Source organism: Theropithecus gelada, chromosome 3 (assembly GCF_003255815.1).
Source record: "Theropithecus gelada isolate Dixy chromosome 3, Tgel_1.0, whole genome shotgun sequence".
In the NCBI taxonomy this organism is placed as follows: Eukaryota; Metazoa; Chordata; class Mammalia; order Primates; family Cercopithecidae; genus Theropithecus; species Theropithecus gelada.
Window position 1 is genome coordinate 108890563 of NC_037670.1, and position 19155 is coordinate 108909717.

General features: G+C 36.5%; 1 protein-coding gene and 1 non-coding gene across 3 annotated transcripts in view; both read right to left on the reverse strand.

The window, feature by feature from the left end:
* PPP1R9A (protein phosphatase 1 regulatory subunit 9A) overlaps positions 1 to 19155 on the reverse strand; it is a 389446-nt gene that overhangs the window by 194972 nt on the left and 175319 nt on the right. The window lies entirely within an intron of this gene.
* Positions 421 to 561, reverse strand: LOC112622016. The gene has a single exon (XR_003118916.1). It is a non-coding gene; the product is annotated as a U4 spliceosomal RNA (small nuclear RNA).

A 19155-nucleotide genomic window follows, 5' to 3' on the forward strand; every position in this document is an offset into this window, starting at 1 on the left:
CTCTGAGGTCTTGGGTACCTTGGGAAGAGTACCTCAAGCCCCAAATTTTACCTGGAAACAGAATGAAACAGCCTTGAAAGGAACTTAACTGTTCGTTCAAGGAGGTCATCAGAAACAACTGTGGGCTAAAGTCAAAGGGGCTCTCAACACAAGGATCTCTGTAAAACTCCCAGGAACCGTACATACATTTACCCAGGGTAGTGGAAGAGAATGCCAAAACATGGATGAGGCCAAACAAGTGGGTGAGGATCTCAAGAAGGTTAACATTAGTGCAGAGGAAAAAAGGAATGTGATATAAAGTGATTGGCAAACTAAAATGGATTCCTATTCCTTAAATAAAAAAGGTTGATGATCAGGCTCTTCACAGTACTATGATAGTCTCTTTTTCCTTTTTTTTTTTTTACATTTATTTTTATTCAGTCTCCATAGAGACTGCCAAAAAATGTCAATGCTAACTATATTGTAAGTCATCAAGGCGGGGTATTGGGAAAAGTTTTCAATTAGCTATAATCACGCCTAGGATAAACCTCAGTTGCTGCGATACTGCCACTGCACAAAGCTATGATGATCTTTCCATATGTCAACACGACTAGGCTATAGTTTCCAGTTATTTAATCAAACATTAATCCAAGTGTCACTTTGAAGGTATTCTGTAGATGTGATTAAAGTTCAAAATCAGTTGACTTTAAGCAAGGGGAATTATCCTAAATAATCTGGGTGGGCCTGATTGAATCAGTTGAAAGGCCTGAAGAGCAGAGCTGAAGTTTCCTGAAGATAAAAGAAACTCTGCCTGTGACAGCAGCTTCAACTTGTGCTTGAGACTTCCAGCCTCCCATCTTCACTGCCTGCCCTGCAGATTTCATACCCAGACTCCACATGTGCATAAACCAATTCCTTGTGGTAAATCTCTTAAAATGTATCTTCTACTGGCGGTGCTTCTTTGGTTGACCTTGACTGATACATCAACAGTTCAACTCTTCCTCACAGAAAAGGTAGAGTAATTTACAGCAGTAGTTTGCAAAGTGCTGACTGTGACCTAAAGCGGTTGTGAATCAATCTAATAGGTCATGAAGAACATTGAGAAAGGAAAATAAAAAGGATAGAATAGAAAAACGTCAGCATTCATTATAAGTAGTAAAAGGACATATTGTATTTCAAAACTTTTGGTTTCAAATATACACATATGTATGGATCATATGTCGATATGAAATGGTTTTGATTTAGAGACTAAAAGAACAGTAGCACTTAAGAAATAGTGAAAAAGTCAAAGCAGGGAATATAGTTTTCTCCAACTACTGAGCCTGTGAATGTTGACCACAGATACAGAAATTACCCTTCACACTTTCTCTCCTTTTGAGCCACTGATTTTTACTTCAAATCCTTATTAAGCACCAGTTCACTGGCTGGTACTATGCTCAGTATTGAAAATATCTTATTAGGCCAGGCATGGTGGCTCACACCTGTAATCCCAGCACTTTGGGCGGCTGAGGTGGGTGGATCACCTGAGATCAGGAGTTCAGGACCAGCCTGGCCAACATGGTGACACCCCTTCTCTACCAAAAATACAAAAAAATTAGCTGGGCATGGTGGCAGATGCCTGTAATCCCAGCTACTCAGGAGGCTGAGGCAGGAGAATCGCTTGAATCTGGGAGGCAGTTGCAGTGAGAAGACCGCACCACCGCACTCCAGACTGGGTGACAGAGAAAAAAAAAAAAAAAAAAAAACTTTACTAATCTCAGACCTATCACTGTAACCAACATAAGGGCTGTAATAAAGGGATGTGGGCCATATTACGGGAGCACACAGTAGAGACATCTAAGCCTATCTGGGAGGAGAGGTGAGCAAGAAAGGATTTCCCAAGTGACCCCAAAAGCAAAGACTTCAGCCAGCAATGGTTAGAGTGAGCAAATAATAAGGCGGGGTGGGGGTGGTAGGTGTGGAAGGCATTCTGAGAGGAACAGTAGCATGTGCAAGGTAGGAATGAGACAGAAGAACACAGTAACAGGACAGAAAGTAAGCCAACATGGCCAAGGCTATATACAGCAGTGAATGAATGGGAAGAGATGGTACAAAAATAGGTAGAGGAGCTCTGGGACACAGTTTTTGTGAGTAAAATCCACATGCCATGCAGAGTCCCTAAAAGCATTTGTCTTTCAGAGAATGGGAGTTTACGAAGAAGATTAGAGAGAACCAGAACTAAAAAGAAAGAGAGGAGCCAGGAGCTCTAGGAAACCTCTATCTTCAGTCCTTTTGGAAGACTTAATGGGAGTCTAGGCCCTCTCAGAATACTAAGAGATTTTTCTCAAAGTGATCCTGGTGAGGGGGCCATCATTTGTGTAACAGCAGAAGGAAGGCAAGAATATGATTGCACTGTCCTTGCAACAAAAGCAAAAAGAAGAAAGGCAGCATCAATCTCAGAAGGCCATGAGCAAACCAAGGTCCTGAGAAGTAAAGTTTCTCCTGCAGTCAGTCAGGCACAAGAGGAACATGAGGGAGAATGACAGCAACAAAAGCCCTTCCTTTGCCAAATACATGTTACATTTTTAGGGTGAAATTATGTAAAATACATGCATTGTAAAGGCCTATCTAAAATCCTCTATTTCCACAATGTGCTGGTCTCATATAAAGAGAATTCATACTTGAGGCTTAGCATTATCTATTAAGAGTCAAAGAATAAAACAAAGGTTGCACAATTTTCTACAATCTCAAACAGTTTCAAATGCTGACAGAGGTTTAAAAAAACTGTTTTAGCAAGGATATCTAGACCTACACAGTACAACCAAAAATTTTAATTTCTGTAAAGGTCAAGAATAAAATATGCTTAATTTTTAAATTCTTCAAGCTGAGGCCAGACATCACATGGTTGAAAAAAAAAAAAAAAAGAATCTTCAAAACAAGACTGAAGCACAAACAACTAATTGTTAGGGAATGCATATATACATGAGGACACTGATGCTGTGGTACAAGGCTGAGCTTGTAAACCTAAGACTAGACTCACAAAAAATCTTTACTGCATTCGGGGCAGCTGTGATCCATGTTAAAAAATAATCATGTTACCCTTAAAAAGCAGGAAAGACTCTGTTTCCTTATAAACAGATTGTCCCTTCCCTTTAGACTTCTCCAAGAACTACAGTCAACTGTAATTGACCAATTCTGGATCATGACTGAAAATGTCAATATACAGCTAAATCTACAAATGGTATCTGTCTCATGTTCCCTTACTTATTGGAAAAACTGAAAGGGTGGAAATCCTTTACAGGAAACAAGATAATCGACTATCTTTGTTAAAATATGTCGAGGACAGTGCTATCTCATTATTCTTAGTGTTTTTGAAGTAAATGCTGCCACCACTTCCGTTAGTATAGGATTAATGGTCAAATCTGGGAATCATTGACCTTGAATCATACTAACTTTGACCTCATATATCTTTTAATAGAACTGATGGTTTTGTAAATATGCTTCTTAAATCAGTTGTCACCACAGCCTCAGAAACTGTCCACATGAAAGAACACACTAGAAAAACTGGTAATTTCTTTATTAAAATAAATAGGTGAATGCTCTGTAAGCAAAAAAGAAAATGCAGCAATCATCTGCACCTCCTGCCTGGGTTCCTGATTCTGTATAGACGGTTCATACTTCTGGACCAGTTAGATGCCTTGATAGCACCTCAAATTTAAAGTATCCCAAAACAAAATTATAGTGTCTCTCATCTTGTCTTCAGTAAGGTTTCTCATGTTTGAGGACAACAGGATCCTTTCGGCCACATAGGCTTGAAAGGGCAGTCAATCACACAACAAAACTTCCTCTTTTCCTCCTATACACCCACATGAAATCAGTAAAAATCACCTTTTGTTCCTATCTCTTTTTTGGGGGGGAGGGGTCGTAGTCTCCCTCTGTCGCCCAGGCTGGAGTGCAGTAACATGATCTCGGCTCACTGCAACCTCCGCCTCCCAGGTTCAAGCGATTCTCCTGCCTCAGCTTCCCAAGTAGCTGGGATTACAGGCATGTGCCACCATGCCTGGCTAATTTTTGTATTTTTAGTAGAGACAGAATTTCACCACGTTGGCCAGGCTGGTCTCAAACTCCTGACCTCAAATGATCCACCTGCCTTGGCCTCCCAAAGTGTTGGGATTACAGGCGTGAGCCACCACACCCAGCCTGTTTCTATCTTTAAAAGGATTCTTGTTCTACTCACTCGTTCCTATTCCCTCTGCATACTAAGATTCCTAATAAGTTATCCTGCAACTTATGATACACCACATCTAGGTGCCATTCCTAAAGCGTGGCTCTAATCACATCACTGTGGGTCAGGAAACAACACTGGAAGATGGGATGGAGTAGGGTGCCAGAAGAGAGCGAATGAATTTATGAATGATTTTGTATTTCTTTTATATACTTTTTTGCACTTTCCAAATTCTATATAATGAGCAAGTATTACTTTCTAATGGAGATGAAGAAGGGCACAAAAAAGCCTCCTAAGTTTCTCCATATTACCTGGAGAATATAGTTCAAACATGCAGAAAGACATCCAAAGTCCTCTAAGATCTGGCTCCAGCACACATGGCCAGCCTTTACCTAGCACTACTCTTCCTTTCACTCACCCTATCATCCAAAAATTGTTACTATTTTGTTATATGTTTGCTAAGCTTTCTTTAATATTTTTCGGTCTCTCCTAAGATTTATTACATTATGCTATATATTGTATTTATCTGTGACCACAGTTTTTATTCAAATAAAGTCAGCTGCTTTGGAGTCTTATCTTTCTATCACTTAATGTTCACAGTACAATGTTTTAGAAGCAATGGGCCTTTAATAATTGTCAGTGAAACATATAAGGTTGGTACCTTAAATCAGAACCACTTCTGAACAAAAGAAAAGTGACCTGTGAGAGGCAAAACCTCACAAAAGGATAATAATAAAATTTATAACTTCAAAACAAAGAAGTCTTATGCACAGTTGAGGCTGCATTCTAGAAGACATGACCTAATAACATAGACTTAATGATTATTTATGTCAGGAATCAAGTATTACCAAAAAAGGAAGATTTATTAATAGTACCAAAATTAATTTTTGTGTCATATGGTAGACAACATAAAAAAAGATTTTTACTCTCCTTTTGATGGGTTAGGTTGTTCCTGGCAAAAAATGTTATGTTTCCGGTTTTTGATCATTTTAATGTGACTGAATAGAGAATCTAGTTTGGAAGAACTCATAATTTACTTTTTAAATGTATTTTGAAATGCTAAAATAAAACTGTATTAAAAATGGTACAGTCAAGGGTAATTAGCTTTACTGATGTGGATGAAAGTGTATTATTCGGGTTCTCAGGTTGAAATATAGAGCTGGCAGGAAGAATTAAAATGCTTACAAGTATTTCAATTGTTGCTGGAGAATGGATTTAAATATGTAAATATATAAAAGTGGTTGGCTCCCTTTGCAGCCTTGAGTGCAACATCTATCTTTAGGTGATGTAGGGTCAGTTAAGGCTTTAATGTCCCACAACTGTGGCAGATTTGCTGATTGAAATACAGCAGTCACTTTTACAGTTTTGCATTCTAGTCATGGTGGTCTAACCTGAGAAACTCCATCTGTTGTTGCCTGTCCTCTCTCAAGCCAAAAAAAAAAAAAAAAGGAAAGAAAGAAAACAAAACAAAAAATCATCCCATGTATAAGAACTCAAGTCTCCCAAAACTTGTGGTCACGGCATGTCATCTCCACCTGCCGTACTGATATCGGGAAGGTAAATACATATGCCATATGTCTTAAACAAAAGTGTAGTTGTACTCAAATGTCCATTTGCTTCTTACAAGTCACCCTGACATAGACAAAGCAATTATAGAAACACAGTTTAATACAGAAGAGAATTAAGCCTCACTCTCTCACTTTGGAAGAAACCAAAACCACTTCCAAATTATAGGTTTCAATTTCTTGAATATCTTGGAACTTCCCTATGACAATATCCTCCAACGTTAGGTGACTACCCTGTTGTCTGTAACACCTGTAGTCCTTTAGTACTTACATCCTGCCTTTCATCTGTTAATGCTATTTTACTGTTTAAATCTGCCATCTTCAGCACAGGACTAGTGTCTTACTCCCATTGTATCTCCAAAATCTGGCATTGTGCCTGACAGAGGATCTACTCAATAGATGCTTGCAGGGAGACTGCCTGATAAAAGCAGTTTTTCTGGAAGTTCTGTAACTCCCTTGAATATGTACTTCATTCATTCAAACAGCTGTTCAAGATTTCAGATAAGCTGGCAACATGAGCAAAGGAATCTTTTTCACTGTCTGGTCCACCCTGCTGGCTTCCACTGTAAGCACTGGTATTTAGGGCATCCAAGATTCTGGCAGCAGCTACAGTTGGCATAAAAATGCAACACAGAGAACTAGTCCTCAACCAAAAAAAAAAAAAAAAAAAAGAGTATGTAGTATAAGATACAGAGAAGAAAAAGCTGCTCCTCTGATGGCTGGGCCTGTTCCAATGCTGGCTCTCTTTCCACTCCTTTCTCACTATATATAATGTAAAAGTATATCCATCAGCTGTCATCATAAGAATTGAAAAGATTTCAACAGTGACTACCGGGTGGTCAGTGAGATTGTACCCACTCTGTTTACAGGCAAATAGCAGACTTGAATGGCATTTTCCTTCAATTCTGTTCAAAAATGCCTAAAGAGAGAAATGACAGGTAGGTGATAATGAGGAGGTGAGGAAAAGGAGAAGTGCAGCTACCATTGAGTGATTCTTCTGGGATAGGTATCTCATTTAAATCTCATAATCATCTTTTTTGGCAGACCAGTCAACTTCAGGCTCACAGATGACAGACAGTTGGCCCAAAGACACACAGAAAATACATAAGTGACAACAAAATACAAGTCCATGAATTAAAAATCCATGCTTTTCTCTCCATGCCACACAGCTTTAGGGGGGGGGGAGAAAAAAAAGCATTATTAAAAGCACCAAATGCCAAAACTAAAATAAGCACCCTTACATAGAATAAACAACACATGCCCCTCAACCCCACAACTGCAAAGGGCCATAAATTGAACGGGGTGGAGATTCAAACTTACCAATAACTAAAGAAATGCAAAATAAATTACATAAGTAATTTTTCATCTGCAAAGATTTAAGGCTGGTCATGGTGGCTAACACCTGTAATCACAGCACTCTGGAAGGCCAAGACGGGCAGATAACTTGAGGTCAGGAGTTCCAAGACCAGCCTAGCCAACATAGCAAAACCCCATCTCTACTAAAAATACAAAAATTAGCTGGGCGTGGTGTCATGTGCTTGTAATCCCAGCTACTCGAGAGACTGAGGCAGAGGAATCACTTGAACTCAGTAGGCAGAGGTTGCAATGAGGTGAGAGTGTGCCACTGCACTCCAGCCTGCGTGACAGAGCAAGACTCAGTATCAAAAAAAAAAAAAAAAAAAGACATAAAACAAGGCAAAGAGACAGATAAACTCACTCTAATACACTGTGAATAAAATTAAACAGGCATAACTTTCTGGGGGACAAAAATATTGAAAACTTTAGTATCAGCTGACCTAATAGATTCTAACAGTTTAATGAAATCACAGATATACAGAAATATTTCTGCACACTGACATTAATCACAACATTACTTTAAAAAGGGAAAAAAAATCAAGTCCAACAGAATTTAAAGAAGAAAATAAAAATTTAAAAGAGCAAAAACTTGGAAGCAATCTAAATGTCAAAAAGCAAGGGTTAAAAAAAATGGTACATTGATACAATGGGATATACTGATTCTTACAGATGTATCCTAAAAATCATGCTCTATAAGATTATTCAGTGACACAGAAAATATTCAAATATATTCAAATATTTGGTATGTGAAAAGATTATAAAACTATATCACTATGTACACACATGATTCCAATTATGTAAATACATATAGACATCATAATTTCTGAATGCTAAGATTATGAATGATGTTTTTCCTTTTCTTTTTTTGAGATGGAGTCTCACTCTATTGCCCAGGCTGGAGTGCAGTGGGGTGATCTCAGCTTAGTGTAACCTCTGGTTCCTGGGTTCAAGCGAGTCTCCTGCCTCAGCCTCCCAAGTAGCTGAGATTATAGGTGTGCACCACCACACCTGGCTAATTTGTGTATTTTTAGTAGAGATGGTGTTTCACTATGTTGACCAGGCTGGTCACAAACTCCTGACCTCAGGTGATCCGCCTACCTTGGCCTCCCAAAGTGCTGAGATTACAGGCCTGAGTCATTGCGCCTGGATGATTTTTTATTTTCTTTATAGTTTTCTGGATTATTAAAATACAGAGCTTTGGTAAATGTTATCTTAAAAATATTCATTACAAAACCATGAATGATCAATGGGCATAAGTTTTCCATACACTATAAAAGCAAATTTGTCTATATATCAACTTAAAATATATTTTTATAGCACTTCCAATGTTCATTTACATAGTGATAACTTATGTTTACAATGATGGGCCTATGATACAAAAATATCTTGTATTCTATAAATTTCAAATGCAAAATAAAATCAGGTTCAGTTTTCTTTTTAATGTAATAAGCTTGTATTTGCCAGGCAGTAAACTGAAACTATGCTCTGCAGTTAAGCTGTCATTGACCCCTCAAAAAAAGGATTAGTGCGTGTTGACCTTAAATACTAAAAACCACCAAAGACTTAACCCTTAATAACAAAAGGAGTCTAAGATCTCACTTCCCATTTAAGACAGCTTAGTTGCTAGGACACTTTGATTTTAATTTTCAGACCATGTTACAGGAAAGTCCACTGTACTTTATCTTCTTTCAGACATTTGGCTGAGGGTCTGGAAAATTACTGCTCATGCTGAGAAAAATAATAATAATAATAATAATAATAATAATAATAATAATAATAATAATAATAATAATAATAATAATAATACCATGCTTCAGTTGAAGTTTTCTGAGCTTAGTTCACAATGACATTTTTAGTATGTGTGTTTGTGTGGAATAATCTGTCATCATATGACAACAGAAGAACTAGTTCCCTGAGTTACATCTACAGATGGTTCTAGCATATTGATTAGTCTAAAGAATAAAAGTTTATGTAAAACTCAGTAATATTATAAGTTAGTTTAATTCAGAAAAAAAAAATTAGCTTCTAAAATATACAATTGCAGAACGTTATAACGCAAGAGGATCTGAGCAATTACCTAAGTAGGGATGGAAAGAACCACGAGACATGGCAAGCCCTCTTCCTGTGTTGGATTATCCAGGTGAAGAATGTGAGGCAAGTGCGGCCATCTTCCCAGAATCTCCAAAGCAGTTAACTATGTGATCAATTTAAGGGAAGGACAAAAGAAACATATTTGCCATATCTGATCTAATCTTATTTTAGATTTAAGGAAAGAAGTACACATTCACACAGTTATTCAAAGCTCATGTTAGAAAAAAATTCCAGATACAGAGTATTCTTGATATATTTACCTTGTATTCTTTCAGAATGGTTCTCTATAAAAAAGACAAGCAGCAAAATGAGTCCTTTCACATGAAAGAGATGGAGCCCTCTTGTATTCCAATTTGGACACTGCAGTTATACTTCACATAAAAATTGTATGCATTAAAAAGCATTTGAAAAGAAATGTGTAAAAGTGGTAGTAGTCATTGTAAAGTAGCTGGAGTACTAATTTGCTTTATTGTCTTTAAGATTCTCGTATTTTGGTGTTCTATACGAGAAAATAGAAATGAGAAATTTCACTTAATTTTCTATTGAAAAAGCAATGCATTAGCATTCCTACTTATAAATAGACGTTGGCATGGTGACTCAGAAGATCTCCTCTTCCGCTTGTGTTATCTTAAGTAAGTTGACCTTTTTAGACCCACATCTTCCTCATCTGTAAAAATGAGGGGAGTTAAGTAAATGACCTCCAAGATCACATTCAGCTTTGAAATTCCAAAACTGTACCTACAATAAATCTGCTATTTGAGAGTAGCAAATTATCACTGCATTAATGTTTTCCAGTCTCAGCAGTAACTACTGACTAAAAGACAAGGAATCACCTTTTCCAGGCTTTATTTTTCAAGGGAAGAGACAACCATTAGTGTATGCCTCCAGGTCCTCCCACTTACCCACATCACCCCAGGCAAAAGTGATTTACTTGTCTGGCTGGTCCCTTAGTTATAACAAACTGGGCCTGTGTAACAACCTCCTACCTAGTATTTAACTGGATACTTTGATCTCTACAACTCTAACTTTTGTCTTACCTCTCAAGTAGTTCAGAGTTAGTCAGAGAAAAGAAATATTGTTCGATAGGCTTCTCAAACTTCCAACTTCCAAAACAATATTCAGTTAACACAAACATTTGCAATCACAGCTGTCATTTTTCCTCTACTATCTTTAAGCTGCCCTGATTGCATGGTGGTTTTACCAGTGCCACAAACTTAAGTGAAACTTTCCAAATTCAAAGTTAGAAAGCACATAACACAGAACACCATGGTCCTTAAAAAATATATACCACCATATATTTTAAATCAGAGGTTGAGGTCCAATATATTCCACCTTCTTTAAAAGCTTGAGTTTCTTTCCTCTTCTCCAACATGATGAATGCTCTTCTCACTGAGAAATTATATTGACTATTACATCCCAATTCTCAGCTACTATTCAGGTACCACTCTAATCATACCAAATTGTTTATTAGGATTCTACTCTGATTAAAGAGCCCACATTTCTTTTTCTTGTAAGGCACAGAATAAAGCTCAAACAATATAGTGTATCTTGCAAGATTTTATTTTTTAAAATTCTTATTTCCCATCTTCTCTATGACACACTCGTATCGGTATCTCCAGAAAGCTCAAGATCTCAAACTACTTAAAATGAACAGAATTCCCTTTCATGATTCTTTTTTTTTTTTTTTTTTTTTTTTTTTTTGAGATGGAGTCTTACTCTGTCACCTAGGCTGGAGTGCAGTGGCACGATCTCAGGCTCACTGCAACCCTCTGCCGCCCAGGTTCAAGAGATTTTCCTGCCTCTGCCTCCTGAGTAGCTGGGATTATAGAAGCCTGCCACTGCACCCAGCTAATTTTTGTAGTTTTAGTAGAGACAAGGTTTCACCATCTTGGCTAGGCTGGTCTTGAACTCTTGACCTCGTGATCTACTGGCCTCAACCTCCCAAAGTGCTAGGATTACATGCGTAAGCCAGCACGCCCGGCCAGTGAGTCTTCTCATCCATCCAAAAAACTACTTATCCTTCAAGGTTAAATGTAGACATCTATCCTTTTACTATCAATATTTCATCATGTTTCACTTTTTCCCCATCAGAGTGAGTTCTTCAAGTATTAGGCCCATGACCCAGCAAAAACACTGACCCATATTAGAGATTCCATAGTACTATGAATGAAGAAAATTTACTTTATTTGTAGTTTGAAATTACAGAGACTAATATTTCTAATGAGCTACAATTCTTAAAACTGAAGTATTTATCTTTATATAAAACATTGAGACTATTTGATTAGAGAAAGGGAAATCTAAAACGGGTTAGCAATTCTCATGGGATAAAAGTAAACATCTGAGTGCTATAGAGCCACATCTAAATTACGTTTATTTCTGTGTCTTAAAGAGTGAGCAACTATTACAGAAGGTAGATTCACAATCGTAGCACAACTACAATAACTGTGTTAGGTGGTTTCTCAGAATGAAATTACCATAATTTGAACTCTCAGTATAATGGGTCGGCCTTATGCTTTTGGCTTTCTCTCTCTTTTTTTTTTTTTTTTTTTTTTTAAGAAAATCCATTTTTTATTTATTTGTCTTATTTTTTGAGACAGTGTCTCACTATGTTGCTCAGGCTGGTCTTAAACTCCAGGGCTCAAGAGATCCTCCCTCCGAAGCCTCCCAAAGTGCTAGGATTACAGGTGTGAGCCACTTGCTCCCGACCTAAACTCTCTTTTCTCAACCAAAATAGCATTTTCATGAATTTCCCTGACTTCTTGTCTAAACTAGCAACCACTTTATAAGTTATGTTCACTATCTGCCTTGATGTGATTTTCACTGATCTTGGGCTAAATTTCATATATGAGTATTACATGCCCCCTTTTGAGTCTCCAAATTTTAGTGTATATATTTTATTAGTGACGTGCAGTAGAAAAGAATAAAAGTAAACAAAGAAATGCTTGGCCTAGTGCAGCAAAACTAGTAGGTTTTAAGAAAAATCTTTATTCCCTGTTTCCCCATTCTAGAATTTAGAACTAACTACAAAGCCCCCTTAGTTAGTAATCAACAAACTCTATAGTTGTAAATGTTGCAAAGAAATTCAAGATATTTTGGCAATAAAAAGGCAACATACTAAAACATCATTTGCCAAGTTAAGATTCTTCCCCAAATCTTTTTCAGGTAAAACACTTATTTATATTTGTGTCAAAATTTATGACACAGTCACCCCAAATCTTTTTTAGGTAAAACACTTATTTATATTTGCATCAAAATTTATGACATAATCACCCTGTTTTGATTTAAACTACCTATAAAATATGTGTTAAGAGATAAAAATCCTAAGCTAAAATTCCCTAAAGTTTTGTTGTAAAAATAAAAACCACTTCTACAATGTGCAGAGCAATATATACTACCGTCTATTCTAAAACTATGCTAACATAAGATGTTAACAATTGAGGAAACTGGGTGTGGAGTATATAGGAATTCTCTGTACTACCTTTGCAGGATTCCTACAAATTTAGAACTATTTTAAATTTTAATATTATTTTGGAAAAAATTGGGGGGACAGGAATTGGTTACTTACATAAAATAAAATTTAAAAAAAGAAAAAAAACACATTAAATTATATCCCTACCTCACATCATACAGAAAATAAATTCCAAGTGGATTAGTGTATTGAAGACAAACTGAAAACCAAACTCTTAAAACTTTTAGACGAAATTACACAAGAAAATGTTTATGGTCTTAGGAAGATTTTTAAAACAAAAAGAAATCAAATATTAATCATTATGACAGTATTAAAATTTAAAACTCCTATATTATAAGGAAACATATACCAAGTGAAAACACAAGTTATAAACTGAAAGAATAGACTAATAAAATGGTATTCACAATATTTTTGGGCGGGGTGCAGTGGCTCTTGCCTGTGATCTCAGTACTTTGAGAGGCCAAGGCAGGTGGATCACTTGAGGTCAGGAGTTGGAGACCAGCCTGGCCAATATGGCGAAACCCCGTCTCTACTAAAAATACAAAAATTAGCCAGGCATTGTGGTGAGCGTCTGTAATCCCAGTTACTCGGGAAGTTGAGGCAGGAGAATCGCTTGAACCCGGCAGGCAGAGGTTGCCTCTGCACTCCAGTCTGGGCAATAGAGTAAGATTCAAAAAAACAAAACAAAACAAAACTTTTTTTTTCTTTTTTGCTGAGCGCAGTGGCTCATGCCTGTAATCCTAGCACTTTGAGAGGCCGAGATGGCAGGATTGCTTAAGTCCAGAAGTTTGGATTAGCCTGGGCGACAGAGTGGGATCTCATCTCTGTTTTTCTTTTTTTATGAGACAGATCTCAAATTCATATAAATAAGAGAAATAAAAATCAAACAAAAAATGGGGGCAAGATATAAACACATCATTCACAGAAAAGGAAAATCTAATGGATAATAAACACATGACATGGGTCCTACTTTAGTAGTAATCAGCAATATAAATTAAAACAATGAATTCCATTTTACATCCATTAGAGAGACTGAGTATGGGTGAGAATGTGGAAAAACAGGAACTAGTAAATTATGTGAGGGTGGGTATGGCCCAATGATAAGTAATGCGACAACAGACACTAACAGTAAAGGTATTATACGAACCTAAAACCTGGCTAGTTCACACGGAGACACACAACACAGAGAAACACTTGCTTATGTGCCTATGTAAATATGCATAAGGATACTCACTGCAGCATGGTTTGCGATGGTGATGAATTATAAACAATCTTAATGTCTATAACAAGAAAATGATTACAAATTCTGTACTATTCATAGAATAGAATACATGTACTAACTATATAGATTACAACTAAGTGGGCTATGGCTCATGTATCAATAAAGACACATCTCAAAATAGAAAACTTCAACAAAGAGTATATTTATCTGACACCATTTATAACAAGTACAATATGTTTTAAAAGAATATAAAATGCTTGGTAACTAAAAGCACCAAATTCAAAAGAGTGATTACTTCTGGGAAGGGCTACAAGATGATTTTATATTAGGCAGTGAACACTGTGGAAATCTAAGTCTGTAATATTATATTTCTTTAAATAGAAAAATACAAAGCAAGCATGAAAAAACATTAAAATTTTACAAAGCTAAAGCAAGCATGAAAAAACATTAAAATTTTACAAAGCTAAATGGTGGGTACTCAAGTTGTCATACTATAAGTTCTATGTTCAAAATTCTTTATAAGAAAAATGTGTAAAGATTAAACTTGGCAAAAATAATTTCTTAGTGATGTTTAGCCTATTTTTTCAAGATTTCACTACTAAAGTTAATTTTTACTTCATCATGTCCTTCTAATTGTTCTCTGCCCTTAGGTACATAATCCTTATGTAAATAGTAACAGACTGACTTCTCTGTCTACATCCAATAACTCAGAATTTTTCCCTAAACTTTTCTTTCAACATAGGCATTAAATTTTGTGTTAGCTCACTGGTGAGTGGTAACACTTGTTCTTTTCTATTTTAATAAACTGATGCCTATGGTATATACATGCTACCTAAGTATGAACAATTTTTTAAGAACTTAAATATACGTCTTTGCCTTGTTTTCTAGCATACAATTTTCCTGATAAGAAATCTGCTGTCGTCTTTATTTTTATTCTTTTCTCTGAAATGTTCCCTTTGTCTCTGGCTACTTTCAAAATGTCTCATATTCACTGATTTTAAGCAATGTGATTATGATTGCAACTTAGTGCTGTTTTCATTTTTCTTGTGGTTGGGTTCATGGAACTCCTTGGATCTGTGAACTTAGTGTTTTCATCAAATTCAGAAATTTTTCAGCATCATTTCTTCAAATATTTTTTCATTCCTCATCTACTTTTTGGAACCCAATTACAAATATATTTCTTGCTGCTGTTTGTTATTGTGGAGGTGGTTGAGATTGTTTGCTTAGAGACTTCTACACTAAAGTCTATAATCCTTGTGGTACGGAGCCTCTGAAGTCTCTGCTTGATTAGCTTAGCAGTTAGCTAAGCTGGAACTACCTGGAACCACTATGTTTCCTAGTCTTTGCAGCAGAGCTCTGAAGTGTTAAGGGACACTTTTGACAAAGTTCAAGACATGCTACCCCAAAATATGGCACCTTGGAAGTTGAGGAAAGAGCAGAAGCAAGAGGCCACTTGCACCTTCCCCTACTCACATTCTTCCCTGAAACAGGCCATAAGACCTAGGTTACCATGTAACCTCTCTCCCTTCTCCGTTGAAGAACGTTAACGTGACAGGTGTCTTGCCCTATACCAGGGGGCAAGGAATGTCACACAGGGACATGAAGAAGAATCTGAAAAACTAGACATTGCCGAGTTCCCCTAGTTTATTACCATTAGATCATACCCTTTTGTCCCCCAATCATAGTTCTACATGACTGTCCATAAAAATACACAGATTTACCTGTTTCTCTGGGTCTTCATTCCTGAAGGCTCCTATGTCACATAAAATATATACTAATAAATATATATGCTTTTCTCTTGTTAATATGTCTTTTGTGGGACCTCAGCCATGAACCTTGCAATGGGTGAGAAAAGAAATCCCTTCCACTCTACACTTTTTTTTTTAAGAGACAGGATCACCCAAGCTGGGGTGCAGTGGCGTGATCATAGCTCACTGTACCCTCAAACTCCAGGGCTCAAGCCATCCTCCCACCTCAGCCTCCCAGGCAGCTGGAATTACAGGCACACACCCCCATTCCCTGCTAATGTTAAATTTTTTTGTAGAGACAGGGTCTCGCTATGTTGCCCAGGTTGGTGGTCTCCCACTCCAAGCCTCTAGCAATTCTCCTGACTTGGCCTCCCAAAGTGCTGGAATTACAGGAATCAGCCATCACACCAGGCCTCTACCCCCTACACTTTCAACGTGCACCAGGCAGCACACAATGCTGCCTTAGCCTCCACTTCTGGCTTATACAGAGTCTCAAGGTCAGCCTAAGGTGAGAGTTTAGGGCCTTCTTAGGTGTTTCCCGAGCATGCTCACAGCTCTACACATGCACGTAAGTCTTCTAAATTCCCAAGAATGTGTCAGAGCTTCCTTCAAACCCCATATGAACATCTAATTCCCCAGCTTCTCCTATTAAGTTTTTTGGTTAGCCCTATTTTTTGTTTTAACTACTAACTACCACTAGGACAGCAAAAACGTAAAGCAAGTATTTATGACAAACACCCCTCTTTCCCACTTCCCCTGCAAAAAAAATCTGTTTGCACTGAGTTGGATCAAATAAAAATAATCTTTGTGAGAGGGGTTATCCAGACAATCACCATACAGGTCAAATAATGACAATTTGATGAAAACGGGATTTCTAAGGCAATTCAATACTATAAGCCCCCTGCAGTGGCTGCCAAGGTGGTGGTTTTCACCATGATTTCAGGCTGTTGGTTTCAAGGCTATCATGGCACTGGGAAGTTTGCTGGGGCAAGGGAGAAGGTAAAGGTAATAGAGTAAATTTAAATCCCACTAAAGTTGCTGTTCTTACAGAGCTTATTATAGTCATTTTCCTTAAATGCTTCATAATTGTAGCAAGACTTTGGTTAATTTCCAAAATTCTGAAAAAAGGTGACTGACCATTTTGCCAGTATTGCCTTTATGAAGAGGATTCCCAGAGCACCTTATCCCACCATTCCTGCTGATGTCACTACATATTTGGCCACTTAAGTTATCTCACGGTTTACTAATGCACCTTTCAGGGAGTTCTTCCCCAATCATTTTTATTCTCTCTGTTTCATTTTGGAAAGTTTCTATAGCTGTATCTTAAATTTCACTTATCTTCATTTGTTCACTGTCTAATGCACAGTTAATTCCATCCAGTACATTTTTCATCTCATTTTTCATTATAGTGCTTATCTCTAGAAGTTTGATTTGGACCTTTTTCATAGTTTCCATATCTCTTCCTAATACATTTTTCTCTAGCACCTCAAAACATATGGAACACAGTTAAAATAACTATTTTAATATACTTGTATACTAATTCTTTCATTTCTGTCATTTCAGGGTCAATTTTGATTGATGTTTCACCTTGTTATGCTCTTTTTAAAGTCCCTGCCTCTTTGCATGCCTGGAAATTTCTGAATGAATGTCAAATATTGTGAATTTTACCCTGTTACTGCTGGCTATTTTTGTGTTACTACAAATATCCTTAAGCTTTTTTTTCTGGGATATGGTTAAATTACATGGAAAGTTTGATCCGTTCAGGTCTTGATTTTAAGCTTTGTTAGGAATAGATGAAGCTGCATACGCTTCTGAATTAATTGATTCTACTCTTTTTCTCAACTCTTTGTAAACTATAGTTAACAGGCAGATATGTAAATTGACCTGCCTGATAATGTTTTAATTGACATCTTACCCCATATGGAAAAATAGTTTTGTTCCATTTGCAAGTCATCTGGACCTTTCTTTATCTCATTTAAATTTCTACGGTTTTGACTTCTCTGAACCTGTTATAACATCTACTTGGTTCTGTAGGAAACCAGAATATGCCACCCAAAAATATGACTGTAGGAGACCAGAATGTCACCCCAAAACATGCCTCTTTTGCATATTGATTATTTTGAGAAGCAGCAGACACATGAGAAGCTCTAAAAACAGAGTAGAAGATACTCTTTTGTAAGGAAAACTTAGATCTATGGAGAAAAGCTCCATTTGTAAGAGTATCTCCCTCTTTGTGGCAGGAAATGAAGCATTACTAAATCATAAGAGACTCTCATCAGTGGAGAAGGCACTGACTCAAATCTGCATAACAAACCTTACTCTTCACTATGCTTTTCCTGGTCACCTCCCCACAACTGGCCTCACACACAGTCTTTCTTCCTTTTTAGCTGAAGATGTTATTTAAATCTGAATCCTAAGCTATCTCTTTGAGATTTACCATTATTTCTTACACATCTCCCTTGTATACAAGAGGTGTACATATTAATAAACTTCTGTTTGTTTGTTTTTTCTTGTTAATCTGTCTTTGTTATGGCAGGGGCGCGGGTCCCAGCTAACAATGCAGAGGATATAGGAAAAATTATTTTTTCCTCCTCTACAGTTCCCTCATATTATACTACTGAAAGAAATCCTTTAACGGGCATTCACTCTTGAATCTGTATAAGAGATATAATTTTCCTTTTTACTAAAAATTATCTTGTAACTCAGTAAAATAATAAAAGTCAAAAAGATGAGGGGGAAGTCAAGGGATTAAAAAAATGGAAGTAAACTAATATCCTCACATTCAATAATATGTTGGTAAAAGTCTACTGATTTTTAAAAATCACAGATTATATAAATTAACTATTTAAAGATCACTACTCTAAGTGAAAGTAACAAAGACATAGACCACAAAGCAAAAACCAGAAAACAAAGTGATTATTAGAAACAAAAAAATATAAAAAGAAGTTGATATAATTAAGAGCAAACATTTATTTCATAACAATCATTGCTTACTGAGGAAAGTCAGACATTTGAGGGAAAGAAAATTTCAGACTAAATTAAAAATCAAAAGCCAAATCTATATTTACATAGACGGCTTATTTTGAATAAAGTCATTCTAAAAGGTTAAAAGTAAAATGGCGTTATTTGAAGGGAATCATTCTGTGAAACAAGACAAGAAAAAAGAATAAAAGGTATAAACACTGGAATGAAGGCATAAATATTAGAAAAAGATAAAACTATAATTTACAAAGGCTATAACTAAAAAATAAACTGGAAAAGATTAGCAGTATAACTAAGAAGTCAGATTATAAAACTAGTATACATAACCTAAAGCTATTTTCATATATATACAATAATGAGAGAAAATAAAATGAAAGAAAATATTTCATTTCTGATTACCTCAGGAATTAAGTCCTATTTAAGATATTAAGTCCCACTGAACTCAGAAACTCCAATAGATTCTCACAAAATAATGTACAAATATTTTTATTTTGAAATATAAGTTTGCCTGGAAAAAGTACACACTAACAAACTAAAAT